Here is a 26,765-nt window from a genome sequence, read left to right on the forward strand (position 1 = left end):
GGGTTGATTTCCTTTAAGCTTGACTGGTTTGATCTCCTTGCAGACAAAGGGACTCTCAAAAGTCTTCTCTAGCACCACAATTCAAAAATATCAATTCTTTGGTGTTCTGCCTTCTTTACGGTCCAGCTCTCACATCCATACATGACTACTGGAAAAACCATAGCTTTGACTATATAGACCTTTGTTGGCAAAGTGATGTCTCTGGTTTTAATATGGTATCTAGGTTTGCCACAGCTTTTCTTCCAAGGAGCAAACGTCTTTTAATTTTATGGCTGCAGTCACTGTCCACAGTGATTTTGGAGACCAAGAAAATGAAATATGTTACCGTTCCACTTTTTCCCCATCTATTTGCCACGAAGTGGTGGGATCAGATGCCATGATCTTAGTTTTTTAAATGTTGAGCTTTAAGCCAGCTTTTCCACTTTCTTCTATCACCTTTATCAAGAGGTTCTTTAGTTCCTCTTTCCTTTCTGCCATTAGAGTGGTATCATCTGCATATCTGAGGTTGTTCATATTTCTCCAAGCAATCTTGATTCCAGCTTGTGATTCATCCAGCCTGGCATTTCCTCTGATATACTCTGCATAAATGTTAAATAAGCAGGGTGACAATATACAGACCTGTCGTACACCTTTCCCAGTTTTGAACCAGGCCATTGTTACATGTCCAGTTCTAACTATAGTGACATTCTATCTTCTATGTGCGTTCTATCTTTATGATTACCACTTTTCCATCTTCCTAAAATATGTTCCCCAGTTTTGAGAATTTGGCTATACGCCAACATTGCTTCATAAACATGTTGCTTGATAATTAAATTTACAGTTACCTTTTACATCTAGAAACTGCTCCATGAAATCCCCCATGTTGTCTGGACCTTCTAATGTAGCCACCAAATTTGGAAAATGAAAGAGATCAAAACATCCTTGGGGTTTCTGTAGATGTGAAAAATCTGCAGGAGGAATAATGAAATAATTTTAATAATTCTTGGTTATCTTTACAGGGTTTTTAATGCCTACATAACATTGTTGCTGCTACTGCTAAGTCGCTTCAGTCGTGTCTGACTCTGTGTGACTCCATAGGTGGCAGCCCACTAGGCTCCTCTGTCCCTGGGATTTTCCAGGCAAAAGTACTGGAGTGGGTTGCCATTGCCTTCTCCAACATAGCATTGTTACATCAATGAATAACAATTTCTTAATATTTCATGCAGTATATTATACATGGAAATTTATTTTTCCCAATTTTTTGCTATTTCAAAGACTGTTGTAATAAATAACTTTGTTCATAAGATATTTCATACTGTGCAAGCATACAGGACTAATTCCTAAAAATGAAATTATTTATTTATAAGTTTAATTAGTACTGGAAATTACCTTGCATTGAATTTGTGTCAATTTACTCTCCATAAATATTAAGTGATATTAAGGTAACATTGGACATTGCTGAAACAAGGAAAAACTGCGTAACTGATGACGGTGGAGCAAATAAATTTCCATATAGGAAAAAAAAACCAAAGAAAATAAATTTCAACCTCACAGCATGCATTCAAACACATTTATGAGTGAATTAAGGATTTGAATATGGAAGCAAAACCTCAACATCTAAAACAATTAAGAATGTATTTCTAGTCTTGGATAAGTAAAGGATTTCCTAAACAGGAAAAATTATTTAAAATAAAAACTGATGAATTGGACTACATTAACATTAAGAATGCTATTAGTCAAAATATAGCATAGTGTTACAAAATGCAAGAAAATATGAGGACCAGTGTATATAACCAATAATAGATCTGTACTCAGAGTGTATATATTTGTATATATATATATGCAAATAACAAATCAAAAAGAAAAAGATAAACAACATCATAAAATATTGAGCAAAAGTTGTAATAATTTCACAGAGAAAGAAATAATTATGGCCAATAATATATTAAAATGTGGTTAATTTCAAAGATTAAGAAATGCAAATTGACATTTGAGATACTTTTTGTAATTATAATTTATAAAAAGTTAAGAAGTTTGATAGGAAAATTACTAGATGAGAAAAAGAGCTCATATATTGATTTCAGCTTGAGTTAGCACAACTGCTTTGTTGAAAATAAAACAGCATCTTCTTATAAAGATGAATGTTTTTTTATTTTGTTCCTTTGCATGTCTATTCTAGGGTGTTTATTCTAGGGCAGCTCATTCAGAAGTGCACCAGGGTATGTGCTCAAGAATGTTTATAGCAGCATGTGTTATGATAACAAAATATTCAAAGAATCTCATTATTCAGTTAGAGAAAATACAGTTCAGATAGGATAATATACACAACTTCTTAAATTATAGAACAATGGAAAATAATACTATAAGTCAAGAACAAAAAATGTCATATGGGAAAACCCCGGTGGGGGCGGGAAACAGTGTCAAAATAAAGTTTAGTAAAATTTAAAGTCAAATAGTTTAACAAAACAACATGTAATTTGTTTGCAATGAGCAAAAGACAGGAAATTTTGTGTAATAAATAACATCAACGTATAAACACTACAGTTTCTAGTAAGTCACTGAAGATTCTGGCTTAGCAACAATCATACCGGGAGTTGTAGGCACATTTATCTTTAGACTTGAGAATAAAAAGATTAACATAATAAATTTACAATGTTATTTAACAAAATATATATATGTGTGTATATTATGCCTGATACATGGATAAATCATAGATCATATTGAAAAATTGATCATGCATTTGGCAATAAAACTTATTATTAAATCTTAAAAGTTGGAACTCTTTAGTACCATTACCTCATGACAATATCATAGTACTATAATCAGTGATGAAAACATTTTAAAAAGAAAATTGTAGAAAAAACCTTGAAAACACCTTCAAAATAATTTTTATTATAAAATTATAATTATATTTTATAATATATTATAATTATATATAATGTATAAATTTATATATTATATATAATTTTATTATAAAATCAAAACTAAAATGATAGATTATTTATAAAATAACAAAATTACATCCATAGCTATACTAAAAAAGAATTTTATCATCTTAAAATGTCAATTTTGGAAAAAAAGATAAAATTAGTATTTAATTAAACACAGAAAAATATTTGCAGAAAAAAAATTAGAAATAATTTATTAAAATAAATTCAGAAATTGATGAAATAGAAAACTTTAAATTATCTTTAAAAAAGAAGCCAGATTTTTGAAAGAAAACCGTGTAATAGAAAACTGTGATATCCTGAAAAGTGTTCAAAAAATGTAAAAGTTTTCAAAATTACAAATGATTGAAAAAGATGTGCAAACAAGACAAAATGATCAAGTCATAACAGAATACATTGTGATTTTTTTCAGGGTTTTGCAATCTAGATGAAATGAGGATAATTTACTCTGAAAATAAAATTATATTGTTGGATTAAGAAAGGCAGGTAAGTTAAACTCAGGAGAAAAAGACAGATGTTGTAGATTATAAATTTAACAGGATCAGACATATTTATAATGGACTATACTCAAATCTTCAAAAAATTATGTTGTCTTATATTTGAAAATCACATGATGACTTAGAAAAAATACACAAAGATTCAAAAAAATCTGCAACATCAGATTTCTAGTGATTCTACAGTCAAATAATAGAACAATTATGGAATATTAAAGTGTGTTTTTTAAATAGCGGAAGGTAATGGCACCCCACTCCAGTACTCTTGCCTGGAAAATCCCATGGATGGAGGAGCCTGGTAGGCTGCAGTCCATGAGGTTGCTAAGAGTGGGACACGACTGAGCAACTTCACTTTGACTTTTCACTTTCATGCATTGGAGAAGGAAATGGCAACCCACTCCAGTATTCTTGCCTGGAGAATCCCAGGGACGGGGGAGCCTGGTGGGCTGCAGTCTATGGGGTCGCACAGAGTCGGATACGACTTAAGCGACTTAGCAGCAGCAGCAGCAACAATTCTTGAGTTAAAATTAACAAAACTATTCCAGCTGTTTGTTAACACAAGAACTCTACTATAAACAAGTAGGATTTATCCCAGGAATAGAACATTAGTAAATTATTAGTGGATTTCATTTCACTCTAGATTAAAGCATGGCAGGAAGAACACGGTACACTGAGTTGCCTAAAAAGGCATTTTATGTAATTAGACCTCTACTGAATAGTAAAACAAAACTACAAGTAAAACTCTAAGTAAACTAAGATAACAAAAATGTATTTCTCAGCATTATGTCCCTCAAAAACCAATTGCAAAACAACACAAAACAAAACCAAGCAAAGATACTAAGAGTACTAGAGTCCAGGACATTTGTCATAATCTGTGTTATTGTATTTTTTCCTGCAGATTTTAACCACTGAAAGAGAAGGAAAAGAAGTGCAAAGATTGGAAAGGAAAGCAAAAATTGTATTTTCTTAAATGAAATATATTCAAATTAATAAAACTAAAAAAGAGATTAATGGAGCCAACTAAAATAATGTAACAAAATCAATGTCGCTATTTTAAAACAGTAGTAACTAAATAGAAATATGACGGTGAACATTTTCCAGTTTTTACTATCAATAAAAAAATTATCAACTGAAGATTCAGGAAAAGATGTGTAGAAGCATATAAAATATATCACATACAACGGGCATGAAAATGGACTTGATAAAGAGTGATACAATGATGCTGGAAGGAATGGTGGAATATTGCAATGCAATGAATGTTCCAGAATTAATATATACTTTTAATAAAATCTAATCAGAATCTAAATTGATGGGAATTTGCCTTACCAGGTATAATATTTAAAACAGTGAAGAACTGCCACATATTAAACAGATTTACCAATTTTAGGAATAAAAATGCAACCTCAGAAGCAGGAACTAAGGAACGTTAGTACGTCAAAATGTAGAGTTCAAAATAATATGTAAAAAGCAAATGCTTAAAATATATTGGGTCCATTGGCCAGCCAGTTTGACAAATATCATGCAACAGTCCTAGTTCAAGTCACATGTAGTATCATATATAACTTATAATTAAATATAAAAGTTCATTAGAAACTCTGGAGAGAATTTGCATTTTTGTGGAGGAGGTGTATTTTTGGGTGTCTTAAGAGCCAGAAGTTATGAAGGAGAGATTAAAAGACTGGTTCTATAAAATTAAAAGCAGTGAACAATTTTTAAAGGTAAACTGTTAATTAGAACAATATTTGCCCCTATATAAATACTTCAATAAAAAAGCAAATAAAGGACAGGCTAAAGAAAAATGAATAAAGGATATAAAGGACATATGAAGGCCCAAAAATGTAAAAAAAAGATGCTCAAACTTTAACAAGAAAAAAGGGCTTCAGATTACTCAAGAATAGCGTTGTATTTATCTAGCACATTAGCATAAACTGATAATGTCAGTCTTTGGCAAGATGTGAAAAAAGTACTTCATGAAATGCAAATTAATAGATTTTAGAATGCAAATAGATAATACCTACCAACATATAAAATATTTGGATCCTTTAATCTGAAAACTCCACTTTCAGAGAAACATTTCACCAGAGACCTAAAAAGTACAAGGATCTATAAGAATGTTTATTGCAATTTGCAATTTGGTGTGTTTATTTGCTGCTACCTGTCCACCAGTACATGCTATATATTCTACTGCCATCCTGAAATTACAAAAGAATAGAATTTTGTGTGCTGACATAAAAGAGTTTTTGCTATATGTTATATTGGGCTTCCTTGGTGGCTCAGACTGTGAAGTATCCACCTGCTATGTGGGAGATGTGGGTTTGATCCCTGGGTTGGGAAGGTCCCCTGGAGGAGGGCATGGAAACCCACTCCAGTATTCTTGCCTGGAGAATTCCATGGACAGAGGAGCCTGGCTGGCAGCAGTCCATAGGGTCTCAAAAAGCTGGACATGATTGAGTGACTAAGCACAACACATATAATAACACTGCAAACAATGTTTGTGATGATCTAATTTACGTATATATTGGTTTAATGTATAAGACAAGATCAGAAAAATTATGATAATCACATTTGAAAGAATGTAGATGAGTAGGGATGGAGAACAATATTTGAAGAAAATATTTTTGTTTATGCAAAGTATTCATAAGTTATTTCTATGACATACTTTAGCTTTTTTGTTGTTGAGATCTTTCGGTGCCAAATAATATGGGTTGTGGGAAGAGAAGATGAGAGGGGATGGTCTCTTGTCATGGTTTATTGTGCGTAGTTTGTATTCCAGGAAGGGGATGCTATCAACCGTTTCCACAATTTCAGTTCTGTTACAATGTCCCTCAAAATAAATCAAGCTTCATATCTGCTGAGACCAGATGGTGCCTGTAAAAATAAATAATATTGTTTTCAACCTTGAATAAATTTTTCATAGTAAATATCAATAGTCAAAGCCATCCATTTCAAAATCATTTGGAGCTTTTAATTCCTGTTAACCACTCTAAATGTGCCAATGAATTTGCCCAAGTTTTTTGTTTTATTTTTATTTTTACATTAACATTAATAAAGGTGGTATCATGGCCTCTTACTTCCTTTTCAACCTGAAGAGCTGTAGTGATTCTGATTCCAAGACAGTGATTCAGATTAATCCTTCAGCTTTTCTGTTTCCTGTACTTCAAGTAAACTCCCTTAATACAGTTTTCTGAGGCTCCCTGTTTCTTCTTCCTTAGTCTCCTCTCTTACAGCTTTATCTTTTAAAGTATAGACTAATTAAGAGCTTAAGACTAAGAAGAGCTTTCACTTCTTTTTCTGTTTTATTATCATGTAACATGTCTTCTTACACAGTGTTGAATAAAACTAAGGACAGCAGGCAGTCTTATCTTGTTCTTGATTTTTTGTGAAGAAACATTTTTGAAAACATTTTTCACTAAATGTTGCACTGGTGTGTGATGTTTGTGGCAGTTTTTGTAGATTCTCTTTTTCAGGTTAAAAGTGTTCCCTTTTCTCCCTAGTTTGCTAACAGTTTCCTGCATGAATGGCTGCTGAATTTTATTGAACGCTGGTTCTGCAATTATTGCATTGATAATACAGGCTTTCTCTTATACTCTAGCAATGTGAATGAAACTTTTCAAACCAACCTTGACTATTGAACTAAGCCCACCTTTGTCATGGTGTATTTTTTTTTAACATTGCTACCTTGGTTTTGCTTACAATGGTTTTAGGATTTTTGCATCTATTTTCACAAAAATAGCATCAGTAATCTAAAAGGATGTGAGCTGTTAACAGTCTTATAGTGTCACTACTCTACTGATTTATATAGATGATTGATTTGATACAGTTTATAGTGAATCCTGGAGACTCTGTAAGCTTCTCTCTAAAGATGAATGAAACTCAGTAAGCTGGACTGAGAACTGCATATTATGTCACTTCAGTCCTGTTTGACTCCTTGTGACCCTATGGACCTTGGCCCACCAGGCTCCTCTGTCCATGGGGATTCTCCAGGCAAGAATACTGGGGTGGTTTGCCATTTCCTCCTCAGGGGATCTTTCGAATCCAGGGATCGAACCTGCATGTCATGTCTCCTGCACTGGCAGGCAGGTTCTTTACCACTTAGTGCTACCTAGGAAGCCCTTATGAGGTGAAGTGAATTGAAAGTCACTCAGTTGTGTCTGATTCTTTGCGACCCCATGGACTATACAGTCCATGGAATTCTCCAGGCCAGAATACTGGAGTGAGTAGCCTTTCCCTTCTCCAGGGGACCTTCCCAACCCAGGGACTGAACCCAGGTCTCCCGCATTGCAGGCAGATTCTTTACCAGCTGAGCCACAAGGGGCGCCCATGGGATAGTGCAAATAAAAGCCTGGAGATTGAGCATCAGTCTTCTGAGAATGGTCTAAAAGATTTTACTAAGCATTCCATGACCAACAAAACTGTTGCTATAGCTTTCAAATGCATCCTTTTGTGTGCAGTTCAGTTTGTCAAAGTTAAGTAAATATGACTCCTGGTTACATGTAGACCTCTTTAATATCTCCAACACTTATGACCACTTTTTTGTTTGTTTCTGGAGGAACCTGATATGTTCCTAAAGTCAACAAAATTTTGCCCAATTTATTTATCCAAACTGAGCTACTGGTTGACACCCTAGAAAGCTACCTATTGACCAAGACAACCTGCACAGAATATATTTCTCTCAGCAACACATCAGTCTCTCACATCCCTGAAATCACATCAGAAGGGATCTTGTTTCATCAGTTCATCTGTAATAGTGAGTAGTAATAGGGTAGACTCGATCTCTTTCAAGTCTCACCCTAATTTCAATGTAAAAATGTACTTTTTCTCCTCAGTTTTCAAATTTTCCTCCTTTTCTTTTGAGCTTCCATACAAAAGTAAGAAGGAGACACAAAATCTCCTTTCTCTTTATATAGTTATTGTTTTTTATTATATTCATCATGGAAAGACAAACTATTTATGTCTCACCAATCCTGAGTTCCTACATGTATCTATCCTATTCCCTGCTCTTTTTGCATTGCCTCTGAGAGCTCTTATAATTCTGTCTCCTGAGACTGTGCAAGACAGAATGAACTAAATTAGCAAAAAATAGAGTGATGTTTAGAATGTTTGTGTGGCTGCCTGCCACTTTCCTCTTTTCACAGCATCCAGAGTCTCTGAAATTAGTGCCTTTTAATGACTGTTTGGGGTGACAATGTGGGGTGTCAGAAAGTGTGTGATAGTTACTCATACTGCCATTTTGGCTTTTCACTTCAATCACATTTTCTACTTACGAACTTCTACATTTGTGCATATTATACAATATGGATTCTCCCTTACTATACTCCTTGCTGCTGCTGCTAAGTCGCTTCAGTCGTGTCTGACTCTGTGCGACCCCACAGATGGCAGCCCATCAGGCTCCCCCCGTCCCTGGGATTCTCCAGGCAAGAACACTGGAGTGGGTTGCCATTTCCTTCTCCTTAGGCTCTGAGTATTCTATGTTTTTTACTGGAGAATTTGTGATGCTTATGTCAAAAGAATGCTCTCCATCTACCTCTATTGAAACCATTCTTTGTGTGGTTTATCAGCCTATCTACTCAGTCCTTAGTTCTCAATAGATGTTGACTGAAGTTCAACAGGAATGAGGAACCCTCCAAAAGTTTAGTAGGATCTAACCTGGGTGCCAAATAACATTCCACAAAGGCTTCTCTGTAGGTTGAGATAAGCATTCAATGAAATCAAGACAGTGCTTTGGCATTATTTTGATTCTCATGTTTTAGGATGAATAGCTTGGTTGTTAAAATGTAAATTTCTAGATGATACCAGATGCCATGATCTTAGTTTTCTGAATGTTGAGTTTTAAGCAAACTTTTTCCCCTCTCCTCTTTCACTTTCATCAAGAGGCTCTTTAGTTCTTCTTCACTTTCTGCCATAAGAATGGTGTCATCTGCATATCTGAGGTTATTGATATTTCTCTCCACAAACTTGATTCCAGCTTGTGCTTTATTCAGCCCAGCGTTTCTCATGATGTACTCTGCATATAAGTTAAATAAGCAGGGTGACAATATACAGACTTGATGTACTCCTTTCCTGATTTGGAACCAGTCTGTTGTTCCATGTCTAGTTCTAACTGTTGCTTCTTGACCTGCATACAGATTTCTCAGGAGGCAGGTAAGGTGGTCTGGTTTTCCTATCTCTTTAAGAATAACGTTCATACTGGTCAACAATACAGAACATGCCAGCAAGAGAGAAGAATAATATGTGGTGAATTACATTAGCTGTAATCATTTTCAGGAAAAGTGCAGTGATGATGTATAGCACAGGGAACTCTACTCAATATTCTGTAATAACCTACATGGGAAAAGAATCCTACAAAAAAGAGTGGATACATGTACATGTAAAGCCTCCCTAGTGGTTCAGATGGTAAAGTGTCTGCCTGCAATGCGGGAGACCCGGGTTTGATCCCTGAGTTGGGGAGATCCCCTGCAGAAGGAAATGGCACCCCACTCCACTACTCTTGCCTGGAAAATCCCATAGACAGAGGAGCCTGGTAGTTACAGTCCCTGGGGTTGCAAAGAGTCAGACATGACTGAGTGACTTAACCCAATCCAATGTATATGTATAACTGATTTCACTTTGCTGTACATGTGAAACTAACACAACATTGTAAATCAACTATATGCTAATAAAAAATAATTTTAAGTACAGTGTATAGAATCTTTGTGGGTAACTGTTTTATGCATTGGCAATCCTGTGATCTTATTAGGATATGATAAGAACAATTGAACTATTTATTTCCATTGAATAAGTATTTACTGGCTGCTCACTCTGCTCTAGACCCTGAGGTCACATGGAAACAAAAAACTGGTCTCTGTCTTCAAGGAAATTGAAACCTACACCTAAAAGTATTATGCAGTCACTAAATTGACTATAGATAAATGAAAGAATGTGAACAAGTGGGAAAGTTAAGTGATAAACAAGGTGTCAAATTATAACATCCCAAATTTTGAGGGGTAATAAAATTTGGACACACAATTTTGCAGTTTTGGTTTGAACTAATTCCCAAGTATGCTTGCTTTAGAATAGTGTGAAAGTGAAAGTCCTTCAATTGTATCCAGCTCTTTGCAACCTCGTGAACAGGAGCCTGCCAGGCTCCTCTGTCCATGGGATTTCACAGGCAAATCTACTGGAGTAAGTTGCCATTTCCTCCTCCAGGGGATCTTCCCAACCCTACGATCGAACCCAGATCTCCCACACTGCAGGAGGATGCTTTACCATCTGAGCCACCAGGGAAATCCTAGAATGCTGCACCTGGCCTTACAGTATATTTTAATTCCCAATGTTTTACAACTGTGGAAACTGAAACTTAGATTAAATAACCTGCCATACAATTAGTAATTCATAGAAATGCAATTAGACACCAGGGTTCCTCTTCACATGAACCGTAAGTAGTTCTTATCTATTAATTCTACATAATCCCAGGTCCTGAACGTTCACAGCTCAGCCTCATATCAGTTGTTTGACTGATAGTTTCTGGACACTGCACTTTTAATGGTGACATTGACAATAGCTAAATCACTGAAGTGTGTTGAATAATAAATATAGTGAGCTTTAGTTGGGGTCGTCGGAGAGTCGGACACTGATAAGTGACTTCACTTTCACTTTTCACTTTCATGCATTGGAGAAGGAAATGGCAACCCACTCCAGTGTTCTTGCCTGGAGAATCCCAGGGACGGGGAGCCTGGTGGGCTGCCGTCTATGGGGTCGCACAGAGTCGGAAACGACTGAAGCGACTTAGCAGCAGCAGCAGTTTTGTATTACTACATAACACATTATCACAAGCCTATGGTTTAAAATATCACCCATTTATTATCTCAGAGTTCTGTAGACAAAAGGTCCAGCATGATGGCTGGGTTCTTTGCTTAAAATCGGCAAGGCTGAAATCAAAGAGTTGGCCAAATTTTATTTCTTTTTGAATACTCTGGGGGGTACCCACTACTAAGTGCATTCAGGTTGTTAGAAGAATTTAGTTAGTTGTGGTTGCAAAACTGTTTACTTGACAGGTAGCCCCTTCATCTTCTAGCAAGCCGTGGCCTCTTGAATCCCTCCTGTGCTTCAAATCTTGCTGACTTTCCTTTCACCTTCCTCTTCTGCCCCACAGGTTCACTGAATCACATTGAGCCCAAATGGATAAACCAGGATAGTCTCCCAATTTTAATTAATGTCAGCTAATTAGTAACCTTAATTACATCTGCAAAGTCCTTTTTTGCCTTGGAAGGCAAACACATGCATAGTTGTGTAGAATGGGGGAACTTCTTGGGAGAAGATTCCTAACTCTGCCTACCCCAGAATGTTAATTTGATTTAAGCCCCATAGCAAGAGCTCATCAGTTTCTATGAGGATGATAGACATGCTAAGCTACCCCTTTGTTCTCTTGTCCTCTGCCTTTTAATGGGATGGTTAGAGAAGGAAATGGGGGCAATCTCCTTCTTAAGCAAACTGTCTTTCTCTCCATTTAAAAACTTTGAACCTTGGAGTAATGGCATTTATGAAGGCAGTATATGCTGTGTGGAAAAAGTAGGGCCACCATAAGGACCACTTCCAGAAAGGGGGAATCTTGCAACTGAGAATGGCAGGTCCTCCTTTAAGATGGACCTTTAAGGTGTCATCATGCTGAATCTTAGTTCCCCAACCCGGGATCAAATCTGTGCCCCCTGAAGCAGAAGCACAGTCTTAACCACTGGATGGCCAGAGAAGTCCCCCTTAGGGATTCTTTACCATGGACTTCAGTGAAGGATTTCTTTGCAATAAAGAACACACAAAAAAGAAGAACTTAAATGAAAAGTGGGAAACTAGTCAGATACGTGCAGGCTGACCAATGGAAAACAACGGGCTTGTGTGCTCAGAGGACCAGTAACATTATCAATAATCAGGACTATCGCCCAAGTATTACACCTCATACATTACAGTCCACACTCCCAAGTGAGAAACCAGACCTCTCACCTGCACCCTGAATTCGTATCAATGGGAAAGAACCCAGGAGTCTGGGGGCATGCCACAAAGTTGAGATAAAAATGGTAATATAGAACATTAGGTTGTCTTTTATTATTTTAGTATAAAATACAAAAAAATTGGTAATGCTATAATTATAAATCAGTCTGTAAACTTATTTCCAGTTTTAAAAATAAGGTATTATCTTACCACTGTGACGTATGTGTCGGTTCAAAATATTAACTAAAAGCAAAATGGAAGAAAGGATTTAAGATTCAAATTGTTCCAGAATTGGTCAGATGCAATATTTCAAGGCTGGTTCTGGGGTCCTTTTGACATGTCTCCAAGATTGTTTGTATACCTCTTTTCTTTCTGGTATAATAAGATGATCCAAACTCATTTGCATTTTCTTTGCCCCATCTCTGTTATCAGTCATTTCTCCTGATAAGTGTAAACAGAGGTTGGTATTAAGAAACCAAGATCTTGGTTTTATTTGTGCTCACTGCTCTGACTTTTCATAGCTTTTATGTCCCCTAGCAGACAGACATAGGAAATATAAAATGGTGCAGTCTGAAATGATATGAAATAATATGCCCCAAGTTACCTCAATTTTTTGAGCTCTCAAAAGACATAAAAAGAAAAGATGAATTGATTATTTGGAGTGAGGAAGAAAAGCCAGTTACTACATCACAACTATATAGGACTTTCTAAATCCTTTCTTCCATTTTGCCTTTAGTTAATATTTTGAACAATTATTGTACCATCCAAAACCTTAGAAAGCTAAGATTTCAGTAAGCCTTGGAAAGTTCCACGGAAAGATTACTAACATTCTTACTCGCTCATGAACTGTATCCTTGTTTGGTAGAGAACTGAGACAACTGAAACAACGCTTTTGATCACTGATGCAGCACTTTTTTTTTTAAACTTGTGTTACTGCAGATTGATCTAGAAAGAATAGGGGAAAGATCTCGGAGCTTCTCAAAAGACTCCTTAAGTATTTAGTTTAATGAAAACTCGTGTTATACATACAGAAATTCTTGACTGAGCTATTAATTTAAATAACAACTCTATTACTATTGATTTTTATCTTTAAGTCTATGCCACTCTCACAAAATGGATTAATGTTTAATTTACGATCATTGTAAGAAATCAGATGGATGGAATATTTAGAAGCTTAATTTACCCTCAAATTAAACACTAGCTCATACTAGTGAAGATTTGTACATTGAAAGGATTAAAAATCTCCTCTAGGATCAAACAATGGGTTTAGTGGAAACCTCAGAATTATTACTGAAGAGCAACTTATGCAGGTTAGCTAACAGAATATTGAGTGAAAACTCCAAAGAGATGTTTGCACAGATCTGAGACAAATGTTAATTATGTAGAATACAGAAAAGATGGGCTGAATCTTCTGTAACATCTAATAAAAAAATAAAGAGCAATGAAAGGCATCATTTAAGTGATGGACAAGTCTGGGCATTTTGAAAAATTGATTTAAATATTCAGTGAGTTAAGAAGGCTTTTGGATATTTCCATAGCCAGTTTTACATGGGATGATATAAAGAAATGAAGAATGCACACCTGCCCTCTGAGATATATCTAAACGATTTTACTAACCTCCCTTCAGGCCCAGCAAAGTTGTTTCTATAACTTTCAAATATTATACATCCTTTTGTGTGTTGTACAGTTCTCAAAGTTAAGTAAATATGACTTACTGGCCACATAAATTTCTCTTTAGTATCTCCGACAGTTTTGACTACTTTATTGTTTCTGAGCAACCTGATATCCTTTCCCTAATGTCAACAGAATCTTATTCAATTTGTTTATCCACACTGGGCTACCAGCTGGCATTCTAGAACACTACTCATTGATCAAATCAAACTCTGCAAGGAGTATTTCTTCCTCAGCAACATGTCAATCCCTAACACCCTAAGGTTGTATCAGAGTGAATCCTGCTTCATCAGTTCACCTCTAACAGTGTGTAGTAATAGGGTAGACTTAGCCTCTTTCAAGCCTTACCCTCTCTTCAGCACACAAACACATTTAGTTTTTTCTCCTCAGTTTTCTGTTTTTTTCCCCCTCCTTTTATTTTAGACTTCAGTGCAAGAATAAGGAGAAACAAGATGTCCTTTCTCTCTACTGTCACTTTCTCCTATATTCATCATGAAGATACATACAAGTCTTGCCAATGCTGAGATCCTGTATGAATCCACCCCATAACCAACTCTTCTGCTCTTGCATCTGTGACAAACAACTCTTATGATTTTCTCCCAAGGCTGTGCAAGACATACTGAACTATTAATAGCAAAGAAGTGGTATTCAGAATGTTTGTGTCGACTGCCTGATATGCTTTCAACTTTTCTTGACATTCAGGGTCTGGAATTTGTGTTTTCTAAGCGATTGCTTTGGGCATTGTGGGGTGTCAGGTGGTTTGTCATAGTGACTCATTTTCATCTTTGCTTGCATTTCAACTACACTTTCTATTTATGAACTTATGCATTTGTCCGTGTTATACAGAAACAATTCTGCCTTACCTCACTCCACAGTATGAATTCTCCAAGGTTTTTCACGGAAACGTTGTGATGCCAGTGTCAAAATAGTGCTATGTATATTGAAACCATTCTTTGCAGTTTATCAGTCTATTCTGTTCTCAGTCCTCAATAGTTGAGGTTCTGTGGACTGCAACTTGAGTGAGATAACTACAAGCAGGTTGGGAGAACCCTAATTGAATCTTCAATTGAGAGGCAAATTGTTTTTGTTGTTACTGTTAATTTGCCAAGTCTTGTCCGACTCTTTTGTGACCCCATGGACTATAACACATCAGTTCAGTTCAGTCGTGTCCGACTCTTTGCGACCCCATGAATCGCAGCACGCCAGGCTTCCCTGTCCATCACCAACTTCCGGAGTTCACTCAGACTCATGTCCATCGAGTCAGTGATGCCATCCAGCCATCTCATCCTCTGTCGTCCCCTTCTCCTCCTGCCCCCAATCCCTCCAAGCATCAGAGTCTTTTCCAATGAGAACTCTTCTCATGAGGTGGCCAAAGTACTGGAGTTTCAGCTTTAGCATCATTCCTTCCAAAGAAATCCCAGGGCTGATCTCCTTTAGAATGGACTGGTTGAATCTCCTTGCAGTCCAAGGGACTCTCAAGAGTCTTCTTTCTCCAACACCACAGTTCAAAAGCATCAATTGCTCAGTGCTCAGCTTTTTTCATAGTCCAACTCTTACATCCATACATGACCACAGGAAAAACCATAGCCTTGACTAGATGGACCTTTGTTGGCAAAGTAATGTCTCTGCTTTTCAATATGCTATCTAGGTTGGTCATAACTTTTCTTCCAAGGAGTAAGCGTCTTTTAACTTCATGGCTGCAGTCACCATCTGCAGTGATTTTGGAGCCCCCAAAAATAAAGTCTGACACTGTTTCCACTGTTTCCCCATCTATTTCCCATGAAGTGATGGGACCAGATGCCATGATTTTTGTTTTCTGAATGTTGAGCTTTAAGCCAACTTTTTCACTCTCTTCTTTCACCTTCATCTGCATATCTGAGGTTATTGATATTTCTCCCGGCAATCTTGATTCCAGCTTGTGCTTCTTCCCGCCCAGCATTTCTCATGATGTACTCTGCATAGAAGTTAAATAAGCAGGGTGACAATATACAACCTTGACGTACTCCTTTTCCTATTTGGAACCAGTCTGTTGTTCCATGTCCAGTTCTAACTGTTGCTTCCTGACCTGCATACAGATTTCTCAAAAGGCAGGTCAGGTGGTCTGGTATTCCCATCTCTTTCAGAAGTTTCCACAGTTTATTGTGATCCACACAATCAAAGGCTTTGGCATAGTCAATAAAGCAGAAATACATGTTTTTCTGGAATTCTCTTGCTTTTTCAATGATCCAGCAGATGTTGGCAATTTGATCTCTGGTTCCTCTACCTTTTCTAAAACCATCTTGAACATCTGGAAGTTCACGGTTCACATATTGCTGAAGCCTGGCTTGGAGAACTTTGAGCATTACTTTACTAGCATGTGAGATGTGATTTCCCAGGCAAGAATGCTGGAGTGGATTGCCATTTCTTCTCCAGGTGATCCTTCCCACCCAGGGATCGAACCCACATCTCCTGCATTGCAAAATAACATACCCCAAAGACTTCTCTGAAAGTTGAGATAAAACATCAATTGAAACAAATATAGTGAATTAACATTATTTTGATCCTCATTTTTGGAAAGGCTAGGTTGTTAAAATGCAGATTTCCAAGTCACATTTCCCAGAAATTCTGATTCTGCCAGTCTGAAATAGGGCCTACAATATGAAAGCTTGTCCAGACTCCCAGGTGATTCTAATACAGGTGATTTTTTTCTCTTCCTTAGCAAACTAAGCCCAACTTTTATCCCTTTAATGATAAGGTGGTCTTTCCCAGGTGGTTGAGTGTAAAGAATCTGCATGCAATCCAGGAGATGCAGGTTCAATCCCTGGGTTGGGAATATCTGTCAGAGAAGAAAATGGCTACACACTCCAGTATCCTTGCCTGAAAAACTTCATAGAGAAGCCTGGCAGGCTATCGTCCACTGGGTCACAAAAGAATCAGATACCACTTAGTGACTAAACAACAACAGCAGTGATCAAATGAGTTAGATTGTCTGAAAGGATTAAATGCTGCTTTGTGATAAAGCTATATTTGAAAATTTTTTAACAAATTCATTTTCTTAGTGTGCACAGAAATTTTTAAAGAGTATATAACTGAAATACATGATGGCTCTAAATATAATATTATTAGAACTTCTTGGATTCCCTCATCTATTTAACAATTAGGAATATATTTCTCCCTAATAAAGGGCCCCTGGACAAGGGCCCTGTCCTTTCCTCACTCAGACCCATCAGTAAATCTTACTTCCTGACAAAAAAGTAATTACTAAAATTCAAGTCTTAGATATGGATTTTAAAAAGGAATAGATTTCTCTGCCAGAGCTAATGAAGAAATGTTTGGCAGGTATGATTTTTGAAGATGCATCTTTAGACTGCCTCCAACTTTTACTTTCTTTTTCAGACTTATTTCAGAATTCTGATTTAAAAACAAACAAACAAACAAACAAAAAAAACCTTCTATTGGAAAATACAATAATTACCAAATAGTATCTTGCAACTATATGAAGGAATATTTCCAATGTAAATCCAATTAGTATTTCTCCCACAGAACGTGTTCCACAATTAATGTGAAAGAGCATATCAGATCCAAGAACCTCAAAAGCTTCTTTAAGAGGTAGCAGATTCTTCATGTTCCAGAAAAAAAATTAAAAGTACATTCATTAAAGAAATGTCTACTTCTATAACAATGAAAAACATGTAAAGTGTAAACATAGAAATCCTAAGAAACTGTTTGATAAAATGTTTAAGAGCATGGACTCTGTTGCCAAATTGTCTGGCATCAAATTAAAAGATTGTTGCTGAGCCTTGAAAGACACCAGGATTCTTGGCCTCCAGAGGAGAAGAATTCAATCTGGGGTCAGTGATGAGGCTTGATCACTCAGAGCTTTTGTGTAATAAAGTTTTATAAAAGTATAAAAGAGATAGAGAAAGCTTCTGATATAGACATCTGAAGGGAGCAGAAAGAGTGCGCCCTCCCCCCGCCCCTGCAGTCCTGAGCTGAATGTTATATAGCTACTAGCAGTCTACTAATTAGAGAAAGGAAATGTCTCAAAACTCAGAGACTGGCACCAGGCCCCTCACTCACAACATGCATTTTGAGAAAACATTGGCACAATGTCAGTTGTCCTGGACCATAAAATGATTGACATGAATCTTGAAGAAAGGCAGGTTTCCAAGCAAATACAGTCTCATTAACGTAGCTTAAGAAAACACCTGTACATATACACAATGGAGTGTTACTCAGCCATTAAAAAGAATACATTTGAATCAGTTCTAATGAGGTGGATGAAACTGGAGCCTATTATACAGAGTGAAGTAAGCCAGAAGGAAAAACACCAATACAGTATACTAACGCATATATATGGAATTTAGAAAGATGATAACAATAACCCTGTGTATGAGACAGCAAAAGTGACGCTGATGTATGGAACAGTCTTATGGACTCTGTGGGAGAGGGAGAGGGTGGGAAGATTTGGGAGAGTGGCATTGAAATATGTAAAATATCATGTATGAAACGAGATGCCAGTCCAGGTTCAATGTACGATACTGGATGCTTGGGGCTAGTGCACTGGGACGACCCAGAGGGATGGTATGGGGAGGGAGGAGGGAGGAGGGTTTTTTTGGGGAGCACATGTATACCTGTGGTGGATTCATTTTGATATTTGGCAAAACTAATACAATTATGTAAAGTTTAAAAATAAAATAAAATTAAAAAAAAATAAATTCAGCATAAAAAAAAAAAAAAAAGAAAGAAAACACCTGAATGAGTAAATCATACTGGTTTGTCATGTTGATTCTGAGTCTTAGAAGGAACTGACTTGAAACAGAGTCTAAGGTAAATACATAGTTCCTTAACATAGCTGAAGACGAACATTTTCATAAGAAAAGCGCATTGCTAAGCTCAAGGTTTGAGAAAAGTCAAGTTAAGGTGGAACCAGGTGTCCTTATGACAACACAGAATTTTAAAAGAAACCTCTTTTTAAATCTGTATGGAGAAGGGGAAAAAATCTAACACTTGTAGTTTGCTTCCTCCTGCTGCTTAGGAGAGATAAAAAATTTCTGACACTTACAGCCTATTTCCTCTGTTTGGAGACCCTGGCCTTCCTGCTGGTCATCCTCTCAAAATCTTGTAGTTCTTCTATCTGGGCCACCTTGAGCAGTTTGCTCATTTACTGACCTGTATGTTTGGAATCATGATAATATTGCCCTCAAGGCAAGCTCTTTAACTTAGTATCTTCCTTTCCCCATCTTTAACACAGTGGTAAATCACAATAGACTGTGGAAAATTCTGAAAGAGATGGGAATACCAGACCACCTGACCTGCCTCTTGAGAAATCTGTATGCAGGTCAGGAGGCAACAGTTAGAACTGGACATGGAACAACAAACTGGTTCCAAATAGGAAAAGGAGTTCATCAAGTCTGTATATTGTCACCCTGCTTATTTAACTTATATGCAGGATACATCATGAGAAACGCTGGGCTGGATGAAGCACAAGGTTGCTGGGAGAAATATCAATAACCTCAGATAGGCAGATCATACCACCCTTATGGCCTAAAGCAAAGAAGAATTAAAGAGCCTGTTGATGAAAGTGAAAGAGGAAAGTGAAAAAGTTGGCTTAAAACTCAACATTCAGAAAACTAAGATCATAGTATCCAGTCCCATCACTTCATGGCAAATAGATGAGGAACAGCAGAAACAGTGGTACACTTTATTTTGGGGGCTCCAAAATCACTGCAGATGGTGACTGCGGCAATGAAATTAAAAGACACTTCCTCCTTGGAAGAAAAGTTATGACCAACCTAGATAGCATATTAAAAAGTAGAGATATTACTTAGCCAACAAATGTCTGTCTAGTCAAGGCTTTGGTTTTTCCAGTAGTCATGTATAGATGTGAGAGTTGGACTGTGAAGAAAGCTGAGCACCAAAGAATTGATGGTTTTGAACTGTGGTGTTGGAAAAGACTCTTGAGAGTCCCTTGGACTGCAAGAATATCCAACTAGTCCATCCTAAAGGAAATTAGTCCTGAATATTCTTTGGAAGCACTGATGTTGAAGCTGAAACTTCAATACTTTGGCCACCTGATGGGAAGAGCTGACTCATTTGAAAAGACCCTGTTTCTGGGAAAGATCGAAGGCAGAAGGAGAAGGAGACGACAGAGGATGAAATGGCTGGATGGCATCACCAACTCGATGGACAGGAGTTTGAGTAAAGGCCAGCAGTTGGTGATGGACAAGGAGGCCTGGCAAGCTGCAGTGCATGGTGTCACAAAGAGTCAGACATGACTGAGTGACTTAACTGAACTGAACTGAAAGGGGATCCTCCCCTGTGCATCTCGGTCCTCGGGAAGAACACAAAGAAAACTCTGAACTCTTACCTGTGGCCAAAACAAATATATTAAAGAAAGAACAGAAAGAACATGTGAAGGGAGAGGTGGATCAAGCCAAGAGAGGCACTGGCCCGGATTTCCTGAAGAAAGAACAGAAAGAGCACCTGAAGGGAGAGTTGGGCCAAGCCAAGAGAAGCACTGTCCTCGCGTTTATTGAAGAAAGAACAGAAAGGACACTTCAAGGGAGAGGTGAGCCAAGCCACGAGAGGCTTTGGCCCCAGGTTTACACAACAGAGAACAGGAAGATCTCAAGGGAGAGATGGGCCAAGCCAAGAGAGGCCCTGGCACTGGAATGATGAGGTATGGGTGTGTTCAAACAGGGCTTTTACATATATATCTAGGTGGTCGTGGACTGATAGATTTGATTGATGGTTGCAAGTTATGTAACAACAGGCTTGAATGCACATGCCTTTCCCATAATTCAGTCTGTTATAATCAGATGTGTGTATGTATAGAATATTTGTGAACCCTTAATGGGCTCCTGGCTACCTAAGGTCACCTGAAGACACAGCTGTGCGTCAAGGATGCATGTGCCTGAATTGGAGAAGCCACTGAGGTTAGTCTTATCCATTGTGTGGTGCCTAGGGTACGTAGGCAAAATTGGAACAGTCCTTTTGGTTATTTTGTAGCCTATCTGTGAGCTCTCTTATGCCACATTGGAGTGTGTGTGGGGTGGGTTTAGAGCAGCTTTAATCTCTTTCAGCTAGACCAACCCCTGTGGCTCCTGCCTAACTAACTACCTAACAAGTGACAGTGGTGTACCTTTCTTTATAAAAGAGGTATTTAAATTTATCATCACTTATATATTCACTAGAACAAGCAGTCTCAGGAATACACTCTGTGTTTTACAAAAGGAACTCTATTATGAACAAAAAGTTTCTTATGAAACAGTATAGATGTATTTGTATCATATGGCAGTTCCCAAGAAATTTCACATAAATTAGTAATAAAATTTACATGTCAGATAGGCTTGACACATGCTTCTTTTTTGCTTCTTTTTTCACTATAAAATGATAAACAATCAATAGAAAAGAAACTCACCTGCTCCAGAACAAGCCCTCCTGTATTTTGAAATAGCTGAGCCCAAATTCTTGAAGTGTAATTATAGGACCTCCATGATTTCATATTCACAGGGATCTTTAACAGATACTCTGCTTATTCACTGGAGAAGGCAATGGCACCCCACTCCAGTACTCTTGCCTGGAAAACCCCATGGATGGAGGAGCCTGGTGGGCTGCAGTCCATGGGGTCGCTAGGAGTCAGAAACGACTGAGCAATTGCACTTTCACTTTTCACTTTCATGCATTGGAGAAGGAGATGGCAACCCACTCCAGTGTTCTTGCCTGGAGAATCCCAGGGATGGAGGAGCCTGGTGGGCTGCCGTCTATGGGGTCGCAAAGAGTCGGACACGACTGAAGTGACTTCAGTTCAGTTCAGTTCAGTTCAGTCGCTCAGTCATGTCTGACTCTTTGTGACCCCATGAATAGCAGCACGCCAGGCTTCCCTGTCCATCACCAACTCCCAGAGTTCACCCAGACTCACATCCATTGAGTCAGTGATGCCATCCAGCCATCTCATCCTCTGTCGTCCCCTTTTCCTCCTGCCCCCAATCCCTCCCAGCATCAGAGTCTTTTCCAATGAGTCAACTCTTCGCATGAGGTGGCCAAAGTACTGGAGTTTCAGCTTTAGCATCATTCCTTCCAAAGAAATCCCAGGGCTGATCTCCTTCAGAATGGACTGGTTGGATCTCTTTGCAGTCCAAGGGACTCTCAAGAGTCTTGTCCAACACCACAGTTCAAAAGCATCAATTCTTTGGCACTCAGCCTTCTTCACAGTCCAACTCTCACAATCATACATGACCACAGGAAAAACCATAGCCTTGACTAGCTGGACCTTTGTTTGCAAAGTAATGTCTCTGCTTTTCAATATGCTGTCTACTTTGGTCATAACTTTCCTTCCAAGGAGTAAGCATTTTTTAATTTCATGGCTGCAGTCACCATCTGCAGTGATTTTGGAGCCCAAAAAAATAAAGTCTGACACTGTTTCCACTGTTTCCCCATCTATTTCCCATGAAGTGATGGGACCAGATGCCATGATCTTTGTTTTCTGAATGTTGAGTTTTAAGCCAACTTTTTCACTCTCCACTTTCACTTTCATCAAGAGCCTTTTGAGTTCCTCTTCACTTTCTGCCATAAGGGTGGTGTCATTGCATATCTGAGGTTATTGATATTTCTCCTGGCAATCTTGATTCCAGCTTGTGCTTCTTCCAGTCCAGTGTTTCTCATGATGTACTCTGCATATAAATTAAATAAGCAGGGTGACGTACTCCTTTTCCTATTTGGAACCAGTCTGTTGTTCCATGTCCAGTTCTAACTGTTGCTTCCTATCTGCATACAGATTTTTCAAGAAGCAGATCAGGTAGTCTGGTATTCCCATCTCTTTCAGAATTTTCCACAGTTTATTGTGATCCACACAGTCAAAGGCTTTGGCATAGTCAATAAAGCAGAAATACATGTTTTTCTGGAAATCTCCTGCTTTTTCCAGAACTCTCCTGCTTTTTCCATGATCCAGCAGATGTTGACAATTTGATCTCTGGTTCCTCTGCCTTTTCTAAAACCAGCTTGAACATCAGGAAGTTCACGCTTCACATATTGCTGAAGCCTGGCTTGGAGAATTTTGAGCATTACTTTACTAGCGTGTGAGATGAGTGCAACTGTGCAGTAGTTTGAGCATTCTTTGGCATTGCCTTTCTTTGGGATTGGAATGAAAACTGACCTTTTCCAGTCCTGTGGCCACTGCTGAGTTTTCCAAATTTGCTGGCATATTGAGTGCAGCACTTTCACAGCATCATCTTTCAGGATTTGGAATAACTCCACTGGAATTCCATCACCTCCTCTAGCTTTGTTCGTAGTGATGCTTTCTAAGGCCCACTTGAATTCACATTCCAGGATGTCTGGCTCTAGGTAAGTGATCACACCATCGTGATTATCTGGGTTGTGAACATCTTTTTTGTACAGTTCTTCTGTGTATTCTTGCCATCTCTTCTTAATATCTTCTGCTTCTGTTAGGTCCATACCATTTCTGTCCTTTATTGAGCCCATCTTTGCATGAAATGTTCCCTTGGTATCTCTAATTTTCTTGAAGAGATCTCTAGTCTTTCCCATTCTGTTGTTTTCCTCTATTTCTTTGCACTGATCGCTGAAGAAAGCTTTCTTATCTCTCCTTGCTATTCTTTGAAACTCTGCATTCAGATGTTTATATCTTTCCTTTTCTCCTTTGCTTTTCGCTTCTCTTCTTTTCACAGCTATTTCTAAGGCCTGCCCAGATAGCCATTTTGCTTTTTTGCATTTCTTTTTCATGGGGATTGTCTTGATCCCTGTCTCCTGTACAATGTCAGGAATGTTCATTTTCAAGGCAAACCATTCAATATCATAGTAATCCAAGTCTATGCCCCAACCAGTAATGCTGAAGAAGCTGAAGTTGAATGGTTCTATGAAGACCTACAAGACCTTTTAGAACTAAGACCCAAAAAAGATGTCCTTTTCATTATAGAGGACTGGAATGCAAAAGTAGGAAGTCAAGAAACACCTGAAGTAACAGGCAAATTTGGCCTTGGAATACGGAATGAATCAGGGCAAAGACTAATAGAGTTTTGCCAAGAAAACACGCTGGTCATAGCAAACACCCTCTTCCAACAACACAAGAGAAGACTCTATACATGGACATCACCAGATGGTCAACACTGAAATCAGATTGATTATATTCTTTGCAGCCAAAGATGGAGAAGCTCTATACAGTCAGCAAAAACAAGACCAGGAGCTGACTGTGGCTCAGATCATGAACTCCTTATTGCCAAATTCAGACTTAAATTGAAGAAAGTAGGGAAAACCACTAGATCATTCAGGTATGACCTAAATCAAATCCCTTATGATTATACAGTGGAAGTGAGAAATAGATTTAAGAGCCTAGATCTGATAGATAGAGTGCCTGATGAACTATGGATGGAGGTTCATGACATTGTACAGAAGTGACTTAGCAGCTGCTTATTCACTGGCAAATGGACTTGCTCCCTGGAAGCCAGCTCCTAACTGCTAAGTCACTTCAGTCGTGTCCAACTCTGTGTGACCCCATAGACAGCAGCCTACCAGGCTCCCCCATCCCTGGGACCCTCCAGGCAAGAACACTGGAGTGGGTTGCCATCTCTTTCTCCAATGCATGAAAGTGAAAAGTGAAAGTGAAGTTGCTCAGTCATGTCTGACTTGTAGCGACCCCATGGACTGCAGCCTACCAGGCTCCTCCGTCCATGGGATTTTCCAGGCAAGAGTACTGGAGTGGGGTGCCATTGCCTTCTCCAGCCAGCTCCTAAGACTGAATCAAATTCAAGAAAAGGCTTTAATTGTATTTAATTCTCCCACAATCAAGTCAGTGGATTACACTCTGCAACATGTGTGCAAAAATAAATTATTTTGTTTCTATTACCAATTCATCTTATTCTCAAATTCCCCCTCCCACTCATAAATAAATCAGTAAATTAACAAATGAAAAAGTGAAACTTTGAGATTAAAGATCACCTTCCTTTTCATAGTTCTACTATTGATTCACATGCAGTTTCAATTGTTTTTTGAAGATGCACTTGCTTCTGGCTGTGCTGGGGCCTGGGTGCTTTCTCCAGTTGTGGTACACAGGCTTCTCACTGGGGTGGCTTCTCTTGTTTCGGAGCACAGGCTGTAGGCTTCAGGAGCTGCTGCACGTGGGCTCAGAAGTTGCAGCTTGCAGGCTCCAGAGCACTAGCTCAGTGGTTGCGGTGAAGGGGCTTACTTGCTCTGAGGCATGTGGGATGCTGGTCCAGGGATTGAACTGGTGTCCCTTGCGTTGCAAGGTGGACTCTTAACCACTGGACCACCAGGGAACTCCCTCATGCCATTTTAATTTACACTGTAAGATAGGTAGTTAGAGAGCTTTTTCACAGCCATGACGGTCCAGTGCAGTGTGAGGAACTTGTGCAGGATTCAAAACCAGTTTTTCATGTTGTGACATTGTTCTTCTATCAGAAAATAGTTAGTGTCTCTGATTGCTAGCCACCCTGACAGCCACAATACCCCACCTGCACTTTATCAACCCCCACCCAGAACCACTTCCGAGCACCACTTAGAGTCTATGGGCAACCAAGGGCAATGTCTCAAGATGTGTCCCACCAAAATGCCCTCATAGGTTCTGCTCTGTTGTTGTCCTGTCATTGGTTCACCCCAATGCTTTAAATTATGTTGTAAGACTTTTTAGGCTGGGTTCCCCAGGAAACAGACTGAGACGTGCATGCAGCCTGGAAAATGCTCTCAGGGACAATACCTCTGAGGAAGTGAAGGAAGCAAGAAAGGGCGCAGGGAGAAGTTAAACTGCAATGTGGTGCAACAAAATCCACAGAGGACCGTAAACAGGGGGCTCAGGAGCTGGGATGTCCTTCAGAGCTGTTTTTCACTTAAGGCAGTTTTGCTGCTACAGATGCAAATGCAGAGCAACACTTCTGCATCTGTAACTGAAGGAGGTGCCATCTAGGCTGCAAGTGAATCTTTTGTTTTTTTCTGAGTTTGATTTTTTGATGAAAACACCAGCAAAGGAATATGGAGGAGTATTTGTTTTAGTCCATTTGGGCTGACATGACAAAACAGCAGACTCTAAGTATTTGAATTTATTTCTTACAGTTCTGGAGGCTGGGAGGTCATGGTTGTGACACCTACATTTTCATGTTCAGTGAGAATCTGCTTCCTAAGCTGTCCTCTCACTGCAACCTCACATGGCAGAAGGAGCAGGCAGCTTTCAAGGGCCTCTTGCACAAGGGCACTAACCCCATTCAGACTTCCTAAAGAACTCACCTCCCAACATCATCACCTTGGGGGTTATAATAATAACATATGAATTTTGGAGGGACACAAGTATTCCGTTCATAGCCATAGACTTCATTTTGGTATTCCTTTTGTGTAGTACGGTTAGAATAAGATGAACTGGGCAACGTGGAGATTTGTAGACAAAACCAGGTGTAGAAATTCATTGGTAAATGGACTCTTGGGGCCATTTTTAATGTTTATTTATTTTCCCTTTTAAATTAATTTTTAATATATAAATTAAGGAAGAGTGGTAGCTCAGCTGGTAAAGAATCTGCCTGCAATGCAGGAGACCTCAGTTCAATTCCTGGATCAGGGAGATCCCGTGGGGAAGGGGGAGGCCATCTATTCCAGTACTCTTGGGCTTCCCTGGTAGCTCAGATGGTAAAGAATCTGCCTGCAATGCAGGAGACGTACGTTGGATCCCTGGATTGAGAAGATCCCATGGAGAAGGAAAGGGCTACCAACTCCA

The 26,765-nt window shown here is 38.5% G+C and overlaps 1 pseudogene; it reads right to left on the reverse strand.

Moving 5' to 3' along the window:
* LOC102279276 (amine sulfotransferase-like) overlaps window positions 1–26,372 on the reverse strand; it is a 36,832-nt pseudogene extending 10,460 nt beyond the window's left edge.
* Window positions 26,373–26,765: the final 393 nt, after the last annotated feature.

This window comes from Bos mutus, chromosome 9 (assembly GCF_027580195.1).
Source record: "Bos mutus isolate GX-2022 chromosome 9, NWIPB_WYAK_1.1, whole genome shotgun sequence".
In the NCBI taxonomy this organism is placed as follows: domain Eukaryota; kingdom Metazoa; phylum Chordata; class Mammalia; order Artiodactyla; family Bovidae; genus Bos; species Bos mutus.